Source organism: Hemitrygon akajei, chromosome 19, assembly GCF_048418815.1.
Source record: "Hemitrygon akajei chromosome 19, sHemAka1.3, whole genome shotgun sequence".
Lineage (NCBI taxonomy): Eukaryota > Metazoa > Chordata > Chondrichthyes > Myliobatiformes > Dasyatidae > Hemitrygon > Hemitrygon akajei.
Genome location: NC_133142.1, coordinates 45,777,136 through 45,799,815, shown reverse-complemented (window position 1 = coordinate 45,799,815; position 22,680 = coordinate 45,777,136). Strand labels below are relative to the sequence as shown.

The 22,680-nt window shown below is 40.1% G+C and overlaps 1 protein-coding gene across 5 annotated transcripts in view; it reads right to left on the bottom strand.

The window, feature by feature from the left end:
* The window catches only part of LOC140741904 (metabotropic glutamate receptor 7-like), a 763,442-nt gene that overhangs the window by 282,831 nt on the left and 457,931 nt on the right, over window positions 1-22,680 (bottom strand). The gene's annotated exons all lie outside the window — the stretch shown is intronic.

The window sequence follows — 22,680 nt, the reverse complement described above, 5'->3', positions numbered from 1 at the left end:
AGGAGGTGACAGATGAAGTATGCAATATACACTCACTGCCCACATTATTAGGTAGATCTGTACACCTGCTCATTGATGCAAATATCTATTCAGTCAAACATCTATTCAGTGGTAGCAACTCAATGCATCAAAGTATGTAGACATGGTTAAATGGCTCAGTTGTTGTTCAGATCAAACATCAGAATGGGGGAGAACCGTGATCTAAGGGACTCTGATCTTGGAATGATTGTTGGTGCCAGACAGGGAGGTTTGAATATCTCAGAAACTGCTCATCTCCTGGGATTTTCACACATATCAGTCTCTAGAGCTTACAGGAAAATGTGCAAAAAACACCCAAAAAACAAAATCCAGGGAGCAGCAGTTCTGTGAGAAAAAATGCCTTGTTAAGGCGATACCTAATAAAATTGCCACTGAGTGCATATTGGTCTAATACGGCTGAGAGCCTATTAGTGCAATAGCATGTTTGTTGCAGACCTTTCTTTTGCCCTCAGATGTTATCTAGAGACAAAAAAAGATTTAGGAATGAAGATGCTATCCAGTTTTGAAACATTTCATGGTATTATATACCTCCACTTTGACTTTTTTCTGGTTAGAAAAGAACAAGTTTATTTATTCCAGTCTCAATGTGTAAATCATTCCAACAAAATTCATTTGAATCCATGTTCGAGCATTCATTTGAATAACATATATTCACTCTTATACAAGATTCCTAAATTCTCAGACATTCATCCACAAAGGAAGAGCTGACTGATTCCTCTGAACCAGGAAGATTTCTCCCTCATTTAGTCCTTTCCTTGGGAATTAGGAAATGCCATCAGGAAAATGGAAGGTAAGTCCTCCTTCTTCAAGTGTGAACATTTCTTGAGTTTGAAAAATCTTGAAGTGGCATTTGACCATCATACTATGGTGGAATTACTTTCTCACCCAGAGATATTGGAAGTTCCAAGTCTTCTAAGCATAATCAATGCTCTAGTTGTATTATCACCTACATTTTAAATCATTCTAAACCCCAGCAGAAAGAAAACTCAATGCTGGATGAAATTGTGATCTTAATATGGGCTGACTTTAACTGGCAGACCGGAAATGGGAAACGGCTACTATGCATCACTGAGAGACGGCAGGACAGAATGCCATTGGAGATGGAACTTGGTCTTAGCTGTGACATCAGACTGACAGGATTGTTTTGCAGTGATACTGACAGGCTCCTTGATGGCCTCTCAGGCAAGGATGGATCCATTAACTTAGATTAGAATAGGCCTTCATCCATCTATAATGTTCTGCTTTTGAAGTTTCTTCTGCAATAAAATGTTGCAGTAGCAACATTAACTCTATATCATGTGATGATGAAGATCAATATTGGATGTTAAGCCATATCCGTATAACATGGATACCATCCCATCCATTAAAAAGCCTAATCATTTCTAACAATTGATTTCCTGCAGTTAAAGTATAACATGGAGCAGTTGTGCCAGAATATCTTAAGCCCTTAAATCAGTGGCTCAGTGGCCATTTACCACAAATATCTTGCCCCTCCCCCACCCGTCAAGACAAATGGTCTCCAAGGTATTACTGTGCACTGTGATTATTGAGTGTAGGCAGTGAATAACTAATTTATGGGCAGTGAATCATATAATTCAATGATTATTGATTTGACACAATGAATTGGAAAGATAAGTCTGAAAGTCACACCTGGCACTTTAATTATTTAACAAAGGAAAAAGAAAAACAATAAAATATTACTGGCTTCAGCAAACTAGTAAAATCAAATATGTTGATGACTACAAGCATCCTTTGACTTTCAATTTCACAAACAATATAGAAAACTAAGAGTACAGACAAATTGCAATAATCATCATGGGCCAAAGCAAAGCAAAGCAACAAGGCCTGTAGATTTTATAGGCTCCATAAGCCTATTGTGCTGAGCAGCTCTTCTAGGCTGACATGGATTTATCTCAAGGCCCATGACTACTCCTGAGTATAGATTAAACAGCTATGCCAAAATTGGTGGTGCATGGGGCATTTGAAATGAATGACCCTATACAGTTTAATTCCTGCATCTGTGTTCATTTGCTGCATGCTGACTTGGAATGCTTGAATTCCTTGATACAGTGTACGGAGACGTCAAAGGCTGAGCATTCCTGGACTCATCACAGACTTGGCAGTGCCCACATGGATAATCAAGGTATTCAGATTTGACAAGGGTACTGTTATCTTACTCAGTATTTATCCTTAACTGACCTTGCAAATCTGCTGTACATGCAGCTCCAACAACTTTGATACCAAATCAGTCTTACAGAGTCTGGCCTCATTTAGAGGCATGATTTTAACCCATTACTTGTCAACCATTGAGACCCTCAACACAGTTTTTAGCAGTTCTGCTCATGATATCACAGTGATGCAAAGGTTTGTAATGCTGCCTCACAACTCGAACCACTGATCTTGAATTGTGACCTTTAGTGGTGTCTGTGTGGACTTGCTCTGTGACTGTTTGGGTGCTCCCACTTCTCAAGTCCATAGCAATTGTTAGATTAATTGGTAACTGCAAGTTAGCACAGTGCATGTGCATAATACGAGAATCAGAGGGAAGTTAGTGGGCGTTTGAGAATAGGTTACAGGGAAATAAATATGGAACTATAATCAATGGCAATGCTATGAGAGCTGGCATAAACAATGGAATGAATGGCCACTTTCAGAATCAGAATCAGGTTTAAAATCACTGGCATGTGTATGTCATGAAATATGTTGCTTTGCGGCAGCAGTACATTCCAATACATATGAATGAAAACTAAATTCTATTAAGTACATATAAAAAGGAAATTCAAATAAAATATGTATTGCAAAAAGGGAGAAAATATACTTAAGTAGTGCTCATAAGTTCATTAACTATTCAAACATCTGACGAGAGAGAGAGGGGGAGAGAGGGGGGCTTTCTCGAAACATTGAATGTGTGTCTTGCGGCTCCTATACCTCCTCCATGATGGTAGAAATGAGAAGATGCTATATCCTGGGTGATAGGGATCCTTTTTGAGGCATTGCCTTTCTAAGGTACCCTGGATGCTGGGAAGGCTAGTTTCCATGATAGAGCTGGCAGAGTTTACAACTTTCTGCAGCTTTTTATGATCTTATGCAGTGGTCCCTCCATACCAGATTGCGATGTAACCAGTTAGAATAGTCTGCATGGTACATCGTTAGAAACTTGTGAGTGACTTTGGTGACATACCAATTCAAATAAATCAGGCTTAATTGTCATTTAAATCATACTTGGATATAGCTAAATGAGACAGCGTTCCTCAAAATCCTAATGAAATATAGCTACTGCGGTGCCTTTTTTGTAATTACATCAATATGTTAGGCCCTGGATAGATCCTCATAGATGCTGACACCTGGGAACTTGTAACTGGTCATCCTTTCCACTTCTGGTCCCTCTAAGAGGACTGGAGTGTGTCTCCTCAATATCTCCTTTCTGAAGTCCACAATCAATTCCTTGGTCATACTGACACTGAGTGCAAGGTTGTTGCTGGTACACCACTCAACCAGCTGAGCTATCTCTCTTTCGTACGCCTCCTCATCACCATCTGAAATTCTGCCAATAATAGCTGTGTCATCTGCAGATTTAGAGATATAAGGAATCATTATGAGGAATGATACAGGAAACATTGTAAAGAATGATACAGGATATGAACAATGTGCTGTTTGGCCCATTCTAGAGATAGATGCAATAGGCTTTACGTGTTTACAGTATTTATATTTGGTATTATAGATAATTTAAGTGATTTTTGATGCAGTAACTGATGCAATAATGTTTTAGAATCCAGATGATTCCAATAGTACTGTGAACAGAACATAGCAATAAATACTAAATCACCATTGACTTATGGGGATTATATGATAATTCATAAAAAGATTACTCAAACAGAGACAGCATAGTTCAAAAACCTCAACACAGACAACACTGTATGCCAGAGGAGTCGCAAAATATCATTGGCAATGTACCAAAGAAACTGGCAGCTATCCACTACACGGATAAATGAATCAATGTCAATGTCCTATTCCAGGCCAACATCCCTAACACAAAGGCTCTGATTACATTCAACCTGCACTAAGGGGCAGACAACATAGCTTTGATGTCTCAAAACCAGATTAATGTGATTGAAGCTCTATTCCAAGTTCTATCATGGGAAGAGGTAGCACGGAGACAGAGAAAAGGATTTAATTATGTGCTGAAAACCTCCTCTCGAAACAGTAACATCCCTGTTGACTCTTGGGAATTTTAGCCCATTCTGCTTAAAGTGGAGAAGGAGCATTCAGACTGGCACTGAGAAAGTTGAATCCATGCATCAGCAGCAAACAGAATCCTATTACAACTGGAGGAAGAAGGCACTACCACATCTACCCTGTCAAGAACCATGTGCAAATTTTGATGTCGGGATGCTGTTTATTGACTATAGCTCGACATTTAACACATCATTCCTCCAGTCGTGATTAAAAAGCTACAGAACCTGAGCCTCTGTACCTCGTGGTACAACTGGATTGTTGATTTCCTAACCAGAAGACTGCAACCTGTATGGATTGGAAATAACATCTTCGTCTCACTGACAATCAACATTGGCACACCACAGGGACATGTGCTTAGCCCACTGTCTTACCCTCTCTACACCTATGACTGTGGTTAGATATAGTTCAAATGCCATATATAAATTTGTTGTTGATGCAACCACTACAGGCAGAATTTCAGATGGTGATGAAAGAGCAAGATATAAAAGTTAGTTGACTGGTGTCACAGCATAAACCTTGCAGTCAACATCAGCAAGACCAAAGAGTTGATTGTGGTCTTTAGAAAGGGTAAGTTGAGGAAACACAAACCGATTCTCATAGAGTGATCAGCAGTGGAGAGAGTGAGCAATTTCAAGTCCCTGGGTGTCAATTTCTCTGAGAACCCATCCTGAACACAACATGTAGACACATCTATAAAGAAGGCAAGACAGCAGCGATATTTCATTAGAAGTTTGAGGAGACTTGGTTTGTCAATTGAAAACACTCAAACTTCTTCAAATGTACCCTGGAGAACAATCTGACTGGCTGCATCACCATTTAGCATGGGGATGGGAGGCTACTGCAGAGATTAAAGTAAGTTGCAGAAACTTGTAAAATTAGTCAGCTCCATCATGGGTACTAACCTCTGTCGTATTCAAGAGACCTTCAAGGAGCAGTGCCATAGGAAGGTGGCATCCATTATTACGGATCTCCACCACCCACGGCAGTCCCTCTGTAACTCTCAGGAAGAAGGTACAAAAGCTGGAAGGCACAAACTCAGTAATTCAGGAACAGCTTCTTCCCCTCTGCCATCTGATGTCTAAATGGGCATTGAACCCGTGAACACAACCTCACTACTTTTTCATTTCTGTTTTTTTTATTTGCAGCACTTATTTTAATTTAACTATTTAATAGAACTATTTACACTTAATGTAACTCAGTCTTTTTCTATATTTATTTATTATGTATTTCATGTACTGCTGCTGTAAAGTTAACAAATTTCACGGTTAGTTCAACAAATTGCACGACATATACCTGTGATACCTCTCTCCGGTCCTGTTCACCCTGTACACATCAGACTTCCAATATAACTCGGAGTCCTGCCATGTGCAGAAGTTCGCTGATGACACGGCCATAGTGGGGTGTGTCAGGAATGGACAGGAGGAGGAGTATAGGAAACTGATACAGGACTTTGTGATATGGTGCAACTCAAACTACCTGCGTCTCAATATCACCAAGACCAAGGATGGTGGTGGACTTTAGGAGATCTAGGCCTCATATGGAGCCAGTGATCATTAATGGAGAATGTGTGGAGCAGGTTAAGACCTACAAGTATCTGGGAGTTCAGTTAGACGAGAAGCTAGACTGGACTGCCAACACAGATGCCTTGTGCAGGAAGGCACAGAGTCGACTGTACTTCCTAAGAAGGTTGGCGTCATTCAATGTCTGTAGTGAGATGCTGAAGATGTTCTATAGGTCAGTTGTGGAGAGCGCCCTCTTCTTTGTGGTGGCATGTTGGGGAGGAAGCATTAAGAAGAGGGACGCCTCATGTCTTAATAAGCTGGTAAGGAAGGCGGGCTCTGTCGTGGGCAAAGTACTGGAGAGTTTAACATCGGTAGCTGAGCGAAGGGCGCTGAGTAGGCTACGGTCAATTATGGATAACTCTGAACATCCTCTACATAGCACCATCCAGAGACAGAGAAGCAGTTTCAGCGACAGGTTACTATCGATGCAATGCTCCTCAGACAGGATGAAGAGGTCAATACTCCCCAATGCCATTAGGCTTTACAATTCTACCGCCAGGACTTTTTAAATAATAACTTTTTAAAAGCTATTATTAATGCTTTTTGAGATAGTGATTTAGATGCATATCATATTTTTTACTGAGTTAAGTATTGTATGTAATTAGTTTTGCTACAACAAGTGTATGGGACATTGGAAAAAAGTTGAATTTCCCCATGGGGATGAATAAAGTATCTATCTATCTATCTATCTACCAATTCTGATTTGTCTCCATAGTCAAATCTTCAATTTCTCTACTGGCTTCATTACTTACCTTGGAAGACACAGAACCAAAGTGGAAGTAAGTCATCGCAGTTCAGGGAGGCTGCCTGAGCTAAGGTTGCTTTTTCTACTTATTGCTCTGAGCACAACATTTTCCTTACCAAACAGTATTTCGGTGTGGTATCAATAATTAGATCTTTCAAGTCCACCATTGGTTGCACTGCATATCTGACACATGGAAAAGTTTGCTTGCCTTTTCTAATATTGTGAAATTACTTTCCTGAATTGATTGTGCTGAAAGTAAAAAAAAAATAATTCTGAGGTATTTGCCATGTTAAGCAGGCGTTGGAGCCAATGGATCAGAATCAGAATCACACTGACATGTGCTGTTAACTTTATTGTTTTGTGGCAGCAGTACAGTGGAATGCATAAAAATGCTACAGATTATAATTTAAAAATCCATAAAACAATTTAAATTAAATAGGTGGTGCAAAAAGAAAGCAAACATAGCTTTCATGGGTTCATTGTCTCTTCAGAAATCTAATGGTGGAGGGTAAGAAGATGTTCCTAAGAAGTTGAGTGTGTCTTCAGGCTCCTGTACCTTCTCTCTGATGGTAGTAATGAGAAAAAGGCATGTCCTGGGTGGTAGAGGTCCTTAATAATAGTCTGCATGCTGTATTATTTAAATTTCCATTTTATTTTGTCCTTTTTTTTAAGAAAGCTTGAGCTATCCCTTTCTTTGAAGCAAACAGGGAATATTAAACAACTTTCAGTCACTTGTGTGCTCTTCCAAAACCTGTTTGGTGGAACTCCAAAAGGCAACTTTCAATATTCATATTGGAACCATTTAATACTCTCATCTGGCTGAAAACAGTTTACCCCCAGAAGTTGGCTGCTATGCTTCTATCAACAACTTCTTTCAGTAATGCCTTTTTAATATAGAAAAATATAAAAGATAAACCCCACAATAAAAAGAAAAAAGATCTCAGTCAAACCTCCTCACAAACACAAAATAATTATAGAACCTCATAAGATTCAAACCTTATCATGGTGTGTTCAATAAAAAATGTCACCAAAACCAAGGAGATGATCGTCGATTTCAGACGGTCTCAGCCTGAGCACACACCCCTCAGCATCAGCGGCTCCACAGTGGACAGAGTGGAAAACATGAAGTTCCTTGGGGTGCAGATCTCGGACAATCTCACCTGGTCCAGGAACACCACTGGGATTGTGATACGAGCCCAGCAGAGATTGCACTTTCTGAGGAGGTTTAAACAAGTATCACTCCCCACTAACATCTTAACTACATTCTACAGAGGAGTGGTTGAGAGTGTGCTGACATTTTGCATCACAACCTGGTACTCCAGCTGCAGTGCTGCCGACAAAAAAGCCTTGCAGAGGGTGGTTAGGGGAGCAGAGAAGGTTATTGGGGTCTCCCTACCTTCTGTCCAAGACCTCTTTCAGAGTCGATGCCTCCGGAAGACACGGTACATCATTAAAGACCGCTCACACCCTCTCCATGAACTGTTTGTTCTTCTGCCATCAGGCAAATGTTACAGGAGCATCAAAACTAAAACCACAAGGCTACTAAACAGCTTCCTCCCACAGGCAGTCAGACGGCTAAATAGTTGCTCTACCAGACTCTGCTTTGGACACTTTTAACTTGCACTGGACATTTATAACTTGATTTTAACTGACATGTGGCTGTTGTGTTTTACTATTTATTGTTATGTTTATTATTTAGTGTTGCGTTTGTTATGTTATGGTTGCACTGCTCCTGGGAAATGCTGTCTCATTCTGCCCTGCAGAGTTGATGTACAGTTAGAATGACAATAAAGTTTTTGAATCTTGAATTGAATCTTGAAAAAAGATACTGGTCAAATTCTAAAGGTACAAATTTGCATCAGATTGGCTTTATGATACCACACACAATTCAGGATTTAAGAAATTGTTTGCATTAACTATCTTTATTTTGCAGTTATAAATGATTGCAACTCAGATTAAATACATCAGATAAATTGGTTATCTTGTATAATTTTGCAAGTCCAACTACACTTAATTTGTCAAATTAATATACAATGCATTTAATGACTTCTTATCCTAAATAATTTTTAATACTATTTTTTGGCACTGGAATTAGTTAACAGACTGGAAAGAGTATCTTCTGCCTGCAAGTAATCAATGTTTGTGTTAACTGTTTGCTTAATAAATTAATTTAATTCATGGATAGAAGGATTAGTCATTAAAAATGTTTATAGGCTGTTCATTTGTCTTTAATTAATTTCTCATAAAATATCAAATAATAAATTGCTAATAGATTAAGTGGTAACTTAAAGAAACATTATTGAAATTTATTTTGAGTGTACTGTTCACATGATTAATGAAGTGTACAGTGTTATATTAACTTGACAAAAACAGCAGAATTAAAAAGCAGTTGGAACCTTAAACTGAACAGAAAGATATAACATTTAAGCATTGAGATGGTATTGGGTATGCTATCTAGCTATCCATGAAGTTCTGAACTCAAGTGGGTGTCTTAAGTCCTATCCAATATTAATTGTGATGGCTATCCTCACTAAAGTGAGGTTATACTCTAGCCACCTATACTTCAATGTCTAGACCACCTCTCTGTTTATTCTCCATTGCTAATTTAGCTGCCAAACTCTCTAATTAGTGATGGGTCATCCCTCCCTATGAATCAGGAGGTACTTCCAGTTAGCAAAGTAGTTTAAACACAGTACATTTATTTTTTTGTATTGCATATTTAAACTTAAATAAAATTCTTTAAACGCTTTTAGAACTCACAGAGGATTTCTATCTTATAAAAAATATCCAAATTACAAACTATTTCTAAAACAAAAGGATTTCCAAAACAAAGGTACATTTCCTATAAACTAAAAAGGCATACCAAGAAGTTGTAGGCTAATGAATCATCCATCGCAGAAATCAAAGGCAGAGTAATGGGCCTTTAGTCGCCCCATTTTTCTGTCATTCTTCCTGTCGTTCCTTGAGCATTCCTAACAAGCCTGACATTTCTCCAACATTTATACTATTTATTTGCTACTTGGTGACTTCATACACATTTCTTCAGATATTTTACTGGGAGATACAAACAGATGGGGCAGAGATCCCAGACACCCAAAGTTAATGCTGTCAGGACTGATTCTCTGAGTGCACAAATCTCCCAACTATTGATAGATCAACTACAGTGTTTGATGCACTAGGTAAGAGTGTCAGTCTGGTCTGCAAACTTCCTTGAACATAGCCAGTTTTTCTTACACTGTACCTTTGAATAGGTATCCTGGTTTTGTGGGACAGCGGACTGTGCTCTGTAGACAGCACTGTTTTTTGCAAAGCTGTCCTTCTAACTTCAGATTCACTATTGCTTGCAATTTACATTAAGAGCTGAAGACTGGTTCTTGTTTATGACAAGAAGCTGAGCAGTGAATATTGGTTGGGAGTCTAACTTACTCAAAAATAACTCTTTTGATCTCCCGAAGTGTCAGCTGCTGTGTTAGAAAGTTGAGCTTGGCAAAAAGACCCCTGGGGTTTAAACAATGAATACCCATCACTGGATGATGTCAGACCAGTTAGTCTATTGAAACACAACATAAAGCATCCAGCAATGTAACTGTCACCATGTCTTCTTTCCTGATAGTCATCCTTATGTTTCAGACATCCAAGGAAGGACCAGAATTAACTGGCCCATTGTAGCTACCCATGAGAAGGTTAAAAGTCAGCTTAAAATGCTGCTGTCTATGCGGTGAAGATTCTAAAAGGTGGTAACATGCCCATGTGCCTTCACCCTTATCCCACTTTGTTCCAAAAAATTGAAATTTAGTGATGTTGCAAGGTCTTCTGCAGATACGCAGCCAGTGACTGAAGGCACTGATCAAGTGAACTTTTTAAACCCAGATAATGTTGAACTTCTTCAGAGTTGTTAACTCCAGTCTCTTCCAATCACCGTACACATTATTTCAGACTTATTAATGGAGGTAGTATCTGGAACAGAGTTGAAGACCAAAAACACTGCTATATTTTTTCCAGTAAAGCTTGATGCAACATCAAAGAGGAACACCCCATTTTCTGTCCAGGCACATTGCAGCCACCTGGGCACCTGGTTGAACTCAACACTTTCTGAGTTGTTTCAGAACTGGCAAATCTGAAATACGGTCATTTACCTGCAGCTTTAATATAGATTTTCTTTCTTTACAGGTGATGACTGGATTTCCTATTTCCAGTATTCCCTTTCATTTCAGATTTCCTCTTCAGTTTGGCATTTCAGAATCTAGCACAGTTTCTGTTAGCTCTACAGGCTTTGTTCACATCAGACTATTTACTCTCCTCCTGTGATCATCAAGACTCTTAAACAGCACCAATCGCACTTCTCCTACCCTAGGTGTCTTTGTCTCTGCCCAGATCTGGCCAGCCTTGCCCCTCTGTGCAAATTAAAACACATTTCTTTCCATAGTTTTCCCATTCTGATGAAAGTTCATTGACTGGAAATGCTAATTTGGTTTCATTCACCACAGATGCAGCATTTTTGTGCATCTTTCAGATTTAGAGCATATGTAGTATTCTGGATTATCAAGAGTGTAAATTTTTCTTGGTCATTCCATAGTCTTCTGCTAGTACGTCCTGGGAAAAGCCACATAATATTACCAATATGTTATCATTCAAACCAAACTCTAGCCATCAATCCTCCCTGATACTAAACGAACAAAAACACTCCTACCAGTTTACCTTCATTATTTCTCCCATGCTTTGACTATAAAACTCTACCAAACGCTCTTATCAGACTTTTCTCGTTTTCTGAATAGACTCTTGCCAAACCGTCCAACATTATTCAGTATTCAGGGTGAACATTGGGTCATATTTTTTTCAAACATATAAAATTTTACTTCACGATGTTTGACAAGCAACCATTCACAAAAACTCGGCTTTCTCAGCTCTGACAGTTTAATATCCTCGGTATAAGTGTAACCAGCTCAAACATTGCAGGATTGTTAGCAGTAAGTGTGTTTGATATAATTTGCAAGTCTGAAACCTTCTATGCATGTTTTGGAAACATTGTTCCAGACCCTATTCATGAAACTGGACACATACCACAACAAATTTATCATTAGTGGGTGTTTTCAAACTCATCAGGGTATTGATATTTTGGCAACAGATGTTGCCATCATACGAGTTATTTGTTGCACTTTCATCTATAGGCATCATTGACAAAGGTGGCGGAATTTCTGTTCAGAATATGGAAGTTTAAGGTAAAGATCACTGGCCTTAAATGATTCTTAATGATTCTGCTTAAGATAGCACAAAGTTGTAATCTTCATTGAGGCTCAGCTTTAGTTGTCTTTTTAGTTTTTTTTAGGTTTGTGAGGATCGATTTGGAGACAGCGAGGGATTTAGTGGTCAAGTTAGGGTTTAGGGACAGTGATGTGGGAACATTAGAGGTCAGGCTGGAATATAAGCCTCTGGTTCATGTGTGAAGGCCAGTGATTTAGACATGGGACATCCGTGGTCAGATGTTAGATTGGCCAAACAGTGAGGACGAGAGCTGGTGGACCCCGCCCAGTAAGCGAGTTATCATCACATTCCAGTATCGTGGAGGCAGGAGGCACAAGGGCTGGTGACCTTCTAGGAAAATGGAGTCGGCAAGTCCAGAGTCCAAGGCCTAGTGTTCGCGGTCCTCATTAGCGGGTCCTGAGGTCAATAGTGAAGACTGAGTCCGAAGGTCGATCAGCTTTGAGAGGCTGGTTAAGGACCACATCAGTAGCATGCTGCCAGCCACAGCGGACCCCCTACAATTCACCTACCGACACAACTTATCGAAAGATGATGCAATAGCCACAGCTCTACACACCGTCTTTACACATCTGGAGAAGAGGGATGCTTACGTGAGAATAATGTTCCTGGACTACATTTCAGCACTCAACACCATAATTCCTTCCAGGCTTGACAAGAAGCTCAGAGACCTTGGCCTTCACCCTGCCTTGTATAGCTGGATCCTGGACTTCCTGTCAGATCGCCAGCAGGTGGTAAGAGTGGGCTCCCTTACCTCTGCCCCTCTGACCCTCAACACAGGTTGCCCTCCGGGCTGTATGCTAAGCCCCCTCCTTTACGCTCGGTATACCCATGACTGTGTCACCACCCACAGCTCCAATCTGCTAATTAAATTTGTTGACAATATTACACTGATTGGTCTAATCTCAAATAACAATGAGGCAGCCAACAGAGAGGAGGTAATCACCCTGACACAGTGTTGTCAAGAAAACAACCTCTCCCTCAACATTGCAAAAACAAAGGAGCTGGTTGTGGCATACAGGAGGAATGGAGACAGGCTGACTCCTATTGACATTAATGAATCTGGGGTTGAGAGGGTGAATAGCTTTAAGTTCCTTGGCATTAACATCACTGAGGATCTCACATGGTCTGTATGTACCGGCTGTGTGGTGAAAAAGGCACAACAGCAACTCTTCCACCTCAAATGGTTGAAGAAGTTGTGTATGGCCCCCCAAATTCTTTCTTTTGGGGCACAATTGAGAACATCCTAACTGGCCGCATCACTGCCTGGTATGGCAACTGTACTTCCCTCAATCAGTGGACTCTGCAGAGGGTGGTGCGGACAACACAGCTCATCTGTAGATGTGAACTTTCCACTATTCAGGACATTTACAAAGGCAGGTGTGTAAAAAGGGTCCGAAGGATCATTGGAGACCTGAGTCACCCCAACCACAACCCGTTCCAGCTGCTATCATCCAGGAGATGGTATTCATGCTGATGCAACTGTATTTCTATGTTTTATTGACTATCGTGTTGTAGATAATACATAATATTTATTATAAATTACTATAATTGTAAATTGCACATTTAGACGGAGATGTAATGTAAAGATTTTTGTTCCTCATGTATATGAAGGATATAAATAATAAAGTCAATTCAATTCAATTCAAAGTCCAGAAGTCTGGGTCAGCGAATCCTTACGAGTCTGCGAGTGAAGTCAAAGACTAATGTCTTCAAATCCATGAGTCTGCTGGAGGGAAAAGTCGGGCTGTCCTGGGTTTGGAGTATTGTGTACGTGCATAGGTGCAAGGGAGTAATAGGGCTTGTTTTGCTTTTGTTGTTTTGTTGCCTGTTGTGCTCTATGTTCTACCGAGCATTGTGGGCAATCTATGTTGCCACCTGAATATGTGTTGATACTTGCGGGCTGGCCCATCACATTGTTAGGTTGTTTTGGTTGTTAGTGCAAATGATGAACTTCACAGCGTGCTTCAATATACATAATAAATAAACGAATCAGAAACCGCACTGAAGCATGATCGGGCAAATCACTGCATGGAGATTTAATGTACCCATTGCACAGTTTGAATTTTATAAACATTACGAAGTTCCATTTCTTCTGCCTTTCTGCCTCCACCTCTTTAGCTCCTCCATCCATTTTTCACATGTGTAGGCAGTCCTGCAGCTGCCATCATGAGGGTAATTTAAGAATCTGACTTCTATCCTTAAAGTCAGTGTAGTTCTGAGGTACAGTTACTGATCCAAAACATTGATTGGTTTTTCTTTCCACAGGTACCGCTTGGCTGGCCAAGTGCTCCCAGCATTTCTGTTTTTATTTCAGATTCCAGAATCTGCAGTATTATTTGTTTTCTACTTGATGTCTGTTGCTTTTCACAATTGATCTTTATGGAATGGATTCTAAATAATTAACTGCTGCAAATTCTGAAGATAATAATTTGGAAAGAAAGTTCTCGGTAACAATGGATTGAAAATACAATCTAATATACAATCTAATGATCCTTATAAACCCAAGTTCATAAAATTTAAATCACAAGATTACTCAATTCATCAGCTTCCAGAGCTTGTGAAGTGTGGCTGGTATTAAGTTTCTATTCAGAATTATGTATTTATATCAAATATTTATGAACTGCTTTAAGGAAAGTGGCTCTTTAACCAACTGTGACTGAAGAATGGTTCATCTTTCTATTTCAGTTAATTTAAGCATTCAGTGTATGTTGATTAAAAATGGCCCATTTGTATTATGCCTTTAACATTTGCAAGATCTGCAAATACCATGCGTTGCCATAGAAATCCATATGGCCCCAAGTGCTGCTGATCCTTTACAAACATATTTCAGTCTAACTCCAATTCCCTCCATTTACAGATAAAGTGATTGTGTTGGAGGTGCTATTAACTTCTCTTTTCCCTGAACTCGAAAAAGTTACCCCTCCGGTCTTGACTTCACATGGTTCATCGCCATCTCAAGGTCTTGCTGTGAGTTACTTGTGCATTCCTGAATGTGGGGTGCTGCATGTACTGTTCATGTAGTTGTTCACAGGTAAACAGAGGAAACCAATTGCAGACTGGCAGTTTGTGTAATGCCTCTTTCATTCCTTAGCTTCCTTCACTGTTCTAATGAAGCAGAATGTAAGCTTGAGTAACAGCGCCTCATCATATGACCAGGCACATTACATCCTTCCCAACTCAATATGGAGTTCAACAACATCAACATTTCCAGCTATTTTATTTCTTATTACCATCTACTTTGGTCTTGCCATGTCACCTCTTTAGTCCATTATTCTCTCTAGCCATTCAACCTATAACAGGTCATCCCTTCAGCCTCACCTTCCTCATTTTGTTTCTAAGATGGCACTGAGTTTCAATATCCATCAAGGTCATGGCTCAGATTTAATGTTGTTTTCTTTTTTTTTGTAGATTCCTAGGGATGTTGTTTGGGACAGAGAGGGGAGTTAGTGGTCAGGACAAGGATATGGAGGGGAATTAAAGGTCATACTGGAGGCAGCCTCCGATCCACTTTCAAAGTCCAACATGCAGACAAGGGACATCGTAGTTGGATGTGAGGCCAGTAGATCTGCCTGAACAAGAGCTGATGGCCACCCCTTCTCCCTGTACGTTTCAGTGCACAAGTGATAAATAATTTTGAATACTGAATCACCTTTCTCTATAAACTCACTTCATCACTAACTTCTCCTAATTTTGAAAAGTACTAAAGGAGTTACTTTCTTTTCTTTTCCTCCAATTTGAGTATTTCCATTACTTTGATTTTATTTCAGATTTCTAGCAACTGTCCAGCTGATGAAAATGTAATTGTTATAATATAGGAGATATAGGAAGTTCCCTTAGACAACAAAATAAAATGGCCATGAGAATCAGCTTTAATATCACAGGCATATGTCAGGAAATTTATTGTCCATAACTGATAAGCCATAAAACTGATTCTAATAATGTTATTTCAGGGTTAGAGGTTTGGTCAAACAGTAGTTCCATAACTGTACGTTCAATAGAGGTGGACTGGAAACAGAGTAGACAGCAGACGCAAAAGGCTTTGATAATATTGAGATAACTTAGCTGGAAGATACTCAAAAAAAAGTAGAAATAAATGATAAACTGCCCAGCACAAACAAATAAGGTTCCATCAAAAATGTTGGAAAATCAGTGAGCTTGAACAATCCATCTTATTCAAGGTAGTATCATGGAATCTTTTATATCTATCCTATAAAACTGATATTGCAATGCCTTTGTAACTACATTGAAGTTTCATCTTTACCTTGGGAAAAGGCTCAAACCTTCAACCCAAAGAATTGAATTGAATTGTCTTTATTTCTTATATCCTTCACATACCTAAGGCGTAAAAATATTTATGTTACTTCTCTGTCTAAATGTGCAACGTGCATTCATGGTAATTTATAATAAATAGAAGTCAATTTAACATAGTATACACTCAAATCAGCATGAGTTAATCAGTCTGATGGCCTGGTGGAAAAAGCTGTTCCGGAGCCTGTTGGTCCTGGCTTTTATGCTGTGGTACAGTGTTGGCGCATGGCCAAGTGGTTAAAGCATTCATCTAGTTATCTGAAGGTCGCTAGTTCAAGCCTTGGCTGAGGCTGCGTGTATGTCCTTGAGCAAGGCACTTAACCACACATTGCTCTGCAATGACACCAGTGCCAAGCTGTATCGGCCCTTGCCCTTCTCTTGGACAACATCGGTGGCGTGGAGAGGGGAGACTTGCAGCTTGGGCAACTGCCGGTCTTCCATACAACCTTGCCCAGGCTTGCCCCCGCAAACTTTCCAAGGCACAAGTCCATGGTTTATTGAGACTAACGGAGGCCTACACAACACTGTTTCCCAGATGGTAGCAGCTGGAATAGATTGTGGTTGGGGTGATTTGGGTCCTCAATGATCCTATGGGATCATTTACGCATTTACACAGATGTCTTTGTAAATGTCCTGAATCATGGGAAGTTCACAACTACACATGCGCTGGGCTGTCCGCACCACTCTCTGCAGAGACCTGCAATTAGGGAAGGAACAGTTCCCATACCAGGCAGTGATGCAGCCAGTCAGGATGCTCTCAGTTGTGCCCCCATAGAAAGTTCTTAGGATTTGGGGGCCCATACCAAACTTCCTCAACCGTCTGAGGTGAAATAGACACTTTTTCACCACATGGCTGGTGTGTACAGACATGAGGTCCTCGGTGACGTGGATGCCGAGGAACTTGAAGCTGTTTACCCTCTCAACCCCAGATCTATCGATGTCAATAGGGGCTAGCCAGTCTCCATTCCTCCTGTAATCCACAACCAGCTCCTTTGTTTTTGTGACATTGAGGGAGAGGTTGGTTTCTTGACACCACTGTGTCAGAGAGATGACTTCCTTCCTGTAGACCACCCGATATTGTATGAGAATACAACCAACTGAGCTGTTTGTGATATAAAGTATAAAGGCAATTCTGAACAAAACACAGATGGAAGTAGCACGATGAGAGATGCTGATTTGATGTCTTGTCTTCTGTCAACTAATATGCTGTTGACAACAGTTGAACTAAGCTTCTTTATTCTCCAGCAGTTCAACATTCCACAGAGATTCATGTCTGAAACTTCTCAGCAATTTCTTTTTTTGTTGGATGCTGTATCCAAATAACAATAGCTAATGTGTTAAAAATTTCAAGCCCAGCCTTATGAAAAAAAAAGTCAATGTTATGATCTAGTGGTAGTGACATCAATGTGTTGAGATCACACACACACACTCACACTTTGAGCCTCCAGTGGACTCCATGCTTATTGAACAGTGAGCTATTTTCCAATGTTCTTTACAAGACAGGAGCATACCCCAATCATGGGATAACCTGATCAAGGAACAAGGAAGTTTGCAAGATAATTGCCTAGTTTATAAGCATCAGGGATTCCATTGTAAGCCAGTGAGTTTGTTCAAAGAAGTGTCTTGAGAACTTTTATGTCCATCCTATATATTTGATAATACAGAACCCACCAATTTTTTGACACAAGCATGTAAATGCTGGAATCTGAAACAAAAAATCTACTGAGGATTCAAGAAGCATCTGTGAGAGGAAGGAACTAACAACATTTCAGGTCCAAATTCTGCAACAGGATTGAGGGTGGAGAGCTGAGCGGCCAGTATAAAGAGAATAAGGGGAGTGGTGAGAATAGATTCTAAAATGATTGGTGGATTTTGGAGCAGTGTCAGATGATTGACAGGGTGCACCAGGTGGGGTAGGTAGCAGAAAGGAATTAAGAGGTAAGGTGACAACTTTATAAACATAATTATCAGAATCAGGTATATTATCACCGACATTTGTTGTTTTTAGTAAAGTGCAACTACAGCAAGTTACAAAAATAAATGGATAGTTGACAGATAGACCTCAATATGTGCGGTTGGGAGACTGTAGGTCTGACACGGTGGTCAGCAGCACAGGAGCGCCGCAGGGGACCGTACTCTCTCCGGTCCTGTTCACCCTGTACACATCAGACTTCCAATATAACTCGGAGTCCTGCCATGTGCAGAAGTTCGCTGACGACACGGCCATAGTGGGGTGTGTCAGGAATGGACTGGAGGAGGAGTATAGGAAACTGATGCAGGACTTTGTGATATGGTGCAACTCAAACTACCTGCGTCTCAATATCACCAAGACCAAGGAGATGGTGATGGACTTTAGGAGATCTAGGCCTCATATGGAGCCAGTGATCATTAGTAGAGAATGTGTGGAGCAGGTTAAGACCTACAAGTATCTGGGAGTACAGTTAGACGAAAAGCTAGACTGGACTGCCAACACAGATGCCTTGTGCAGGAAGGCACAGAGTCGACTGTACTTCCTTAGAAGGTTGGCGTCATTCAATGTCTGCAGTGAGATGCTGAAGATGTTCTATAGGTCAGTTGTGGAGAGCGCCCTCTTCTTTGTGGTGGCGTGTTGGGGAGGCAGCATTAAGAAGAGGGATGCCTCACGTCTTAATAAGCTGGTAAGGAAGGCGGGCTCTGTCGTGGGCAAAGTACTGGAGAGTATAACATCGGTAGCTGAGCGAAGGGCACTGAGTAGGCTACGGTCAATTATGGAAAACCCTGAACATCCTCTACATAGCACCATCCAGAGACAGAGAAGCAGTTTCAGCGACAGGCTGCTATCGATGCAATGCTCCTCAGACAGGATGAAGAGGTCAATACTCCCCAATGCCATTAGGCTTTACAATTCAACCGCCAGGAGTAAGATATGTTAAAGTGCCGGGGTTGATTGTATTTAATGTATTTAAGTAAACTACTTAAGAACTTTTTAAAAGCTATTATTAATGCTTTTGGAGAGAGTGATTTAGATGCATATCATATTTTTACTGAGTTAAGTATTGTATGTAATTAGTTTTGCTACAACAAGTGTATGGGACATTGGAAAAAATGTTGAATTTCCCCATGGGGATGAATAAAGTATCTATTTATCTATCTATCTATCTATTATAAGATGAATTAAAAGATACTGTTCATGGGTTCACGGACTATTCAGAAATCTGATAGCTGGGGGCAAGGAGCTGTCCCTGTATGTAGTAGTGTGTATGTATCTTCATAGTCACACATGCCTTAAGAAGACTATCAGACATAGGGGCATAATTAGGCCATTAGGCCTATCGAGTCGGCTCTGCAAGAAAAGAAGGCATTTTTTAGATGGTGAGCGTCCTTAATGAAAGATGCTAACTCCTTAAGGCAACACCTGTTGAAGGTGTCCTTGATGATGGGCAAGACCGAGCCCATGATGGAGCTGGCCGAGTCTACAACCCTCAGCAGTCCCTTTGGAACATCCACATCAAGTGGTGATGCAACTTGTCAAGGTGCTCTCCACTATACAAATGTAGAAATTTGAAAGAGTCTTTGGTGACATTCCAAATCTTCTCAAACTCCTAATGAAGTAGAGCCACCGGCATGCCGTCTTTGTGATTATCTTAGTGTCTTGTGTCCATAGGTCTTCTGACATGTTGATGCCCAGGAACTTGAAGCTGCTCACTCTTTCCACTGTTGACCTCTTGATGAGGACCACAGTGTATTCTTCTGACTTCCCTCCTTGAAGTCCACCATAAATTCCTTGGTCTTGCTGATTTTCATGTTAATCTTCAGTGGATTCCAGTTAATTGGGACACATCGGGACCAGTACATTTTGACCCAATTAATAATTCCTAAGTAGTGAAATCATTTCATTTTCAATTCTGGCCGTTTGTGGCATCCACAAGCCCGAATGCTTGAAACTGCAGTGAATATCCTTACTGCTTTTTTCTCACCAACTATCAGTGACAAAATCATTGCTTTTTGAACACATACACACAAAACTGATGTTATAAAAAACTGATCAGTCTAAGCACAGTGCAGTGTCTAATAACCACACAACTGCACATGTCTGACACTAGTTACAGACTTATTTGGCAATTGTCTCCTGTTCTAATTAGGTAGCATAGTGACCCAACTAAATGAAGGGAATCTTTTCTTGATTTAGCTTTTGTTCCTTAAGAGTTGTCCCAAATAAATAGCTCCCATGATTAACCAACGCCCAATTAATTGGAATCCACTTTATTAAAAAATCAGTTCTCCCATGCTGTTGAAGAAAAAGGTATCCCTTAGAAAGGATATTATTCCTTTACCAACTATTGCCAATAAAGAACAAAATATTTCATATTAACTGAGATAAGAAACCAAGGCAAGACCTTCAGCATCCGTGTGAAAAAAATGAGTCAGAAAATGCCATTGATGTGGATGATGGGTATGACGGAGGAATGCAGTTATTGTTTTGTTGCCTGTTGTGTTCCATTCTGCGTTTTTCTGCCAAGTATTGAGAGCATGCTATTTTAGATGCCGGAACGTGCGTGCACTTGCAGGCTGGCCCCAGCACATCCCTAGGTATGTTGGTTGTTAACGTAAATAGTACATTTCACTGTATGTTTTCCCTGTAATAAATCTAAATCTACTTTTACTCCTCTCTAAGCAAGATATATCTGCAAATTTAATGATGCTTTCATGTTCTTGTGTCCTTACTCTATGCGTACGCGGTGTTGAAGTGTAGAACCGAAAGCGTATTGCAATCCATGAAGCAAATGTTAGCTTCCTGATTAACTGTCACACCGTCCTTCACAAATCAGGACTGCTGCCACACTAACTATTCTGTTGAAGAAAGCTATTCCTTTACATAAGCCAACTAGCAAATATAGAAAAAGAAACCTCAGTCCCAAAGACTCTGTAAGTGATAATGCAATTCGTGTTATTACAAAACATGCTCCACTTAATGACTTTGTTATTTGGAAGAGTTTTCCCAAGTGCATTGATGGAGAAAAACTGGAATCACTCACAAAGCACCAGATGATTTGAAGAGGAGGGATGATAAGTATCTTTAAAATGGACAGAAGGATCAAGTGGATTAAATGGATCCTGATTTGTACTTATATTTGCAGCAATTCAATGCAGAGCAAGTATAAGTCCTTGACCTATTGTATGTAGGATCAGTATCTATTTATGTAACATTGGTAAGTTTATTAATCTAATATCTATGCAATCCATGTCTTTATAACATTTGAGTTTTTGAAACTGAACAAACAGTAAATAATAAATAAATTCCTACTTAGTCTGAGAGTGGTAGAAAATGACTTATTCTAATAGAATGCCATTCATTCAGGTGGTGGTCATTACCGTCAGATTTGAAAGAGACAGATACAGTCACAACTGAAGAGATTGAAATGAGCTAACTTTAATGACACATTAATCAGCTAGAAATTGTGTTTTGAATCACACAATTACAATTCCAACTCAGCTTTTTCCTATGAGTGTAATAGGCATATTGCAATGTTATGCTCATATGTAAAAGAGCCATTTTTCAAGTAAGTGTTGAGTTATTGGAAGACTAGTAACACACATATCATAAACCCTCCAACAATCAGTCCAGTGGGAATTGCTATCAGTCACAATCATATTGGAATTGCCAACAATCATAGTGTTGTGGGAATTGTCACCAATTAGTTACATAGGAATTACCATCTATCACCGTCATAACAGGATCCCCACCATTTTCAGCTTCGTTGCTAAGCTCAGGACAGCTCTATCATCGATGTGGCGTACACATCTGCCCTGGACCAGGTACTTCCTCACATCCCCATTTGTCCATCCGCAATTGACAGTACATGAGGTCATGTCTCTTATATTCTCTATTGCTTTCAATAAATGTTAGCTTCCACTATTTAACAGAGCACAGGAGAGGAAAAGAGAACCAAAGCTGGCATGCCAGCAGCTTCTTCATGGGCTGGATATTGGGGAGTCAAGGCAAGCTTGGACATTAGATCAGCAACAGAAGTAAAAGTCTAAAGGAATGTGGGGTAGAAAATTATATGAAGCAAACATGACATTAACAATGAATGAAATGTACGTAATGATTACTAAAAATATTCTCAACTTCTTAGGTGTAGTTACACACCCACAGAGTAGTCATACTTCCTACAGGAGGGAGTGCAGGAAAATGCCTATGAATTCTCCAAAGTTCGACTTGCTTGTACAGCCAGTGGGAGCCATGGCACAAGCACTAAACTGAGCTGCCAACCCATGCACTGTCATTCTATCTCTCAATGTCACAGCAAAATGCACATGACTGCCATCTCCGGCAAAAAAGACTGTAGCTTATCCATCATGTAGGCTGGTAACCTAGACCCTCAGCATGCCTTTAACCACAGCTCTGAAAGAACAGATGAAGGCGAGCATAGTGATGATATTACCATGCCCTGCTAGTGAATGACTACTAATAGATGGCAGACGTTGAGTCAACCAGTTCGCAAGCAACTTCAAACACTTGGCAGCATTCTCAAGCTGACTGAATCA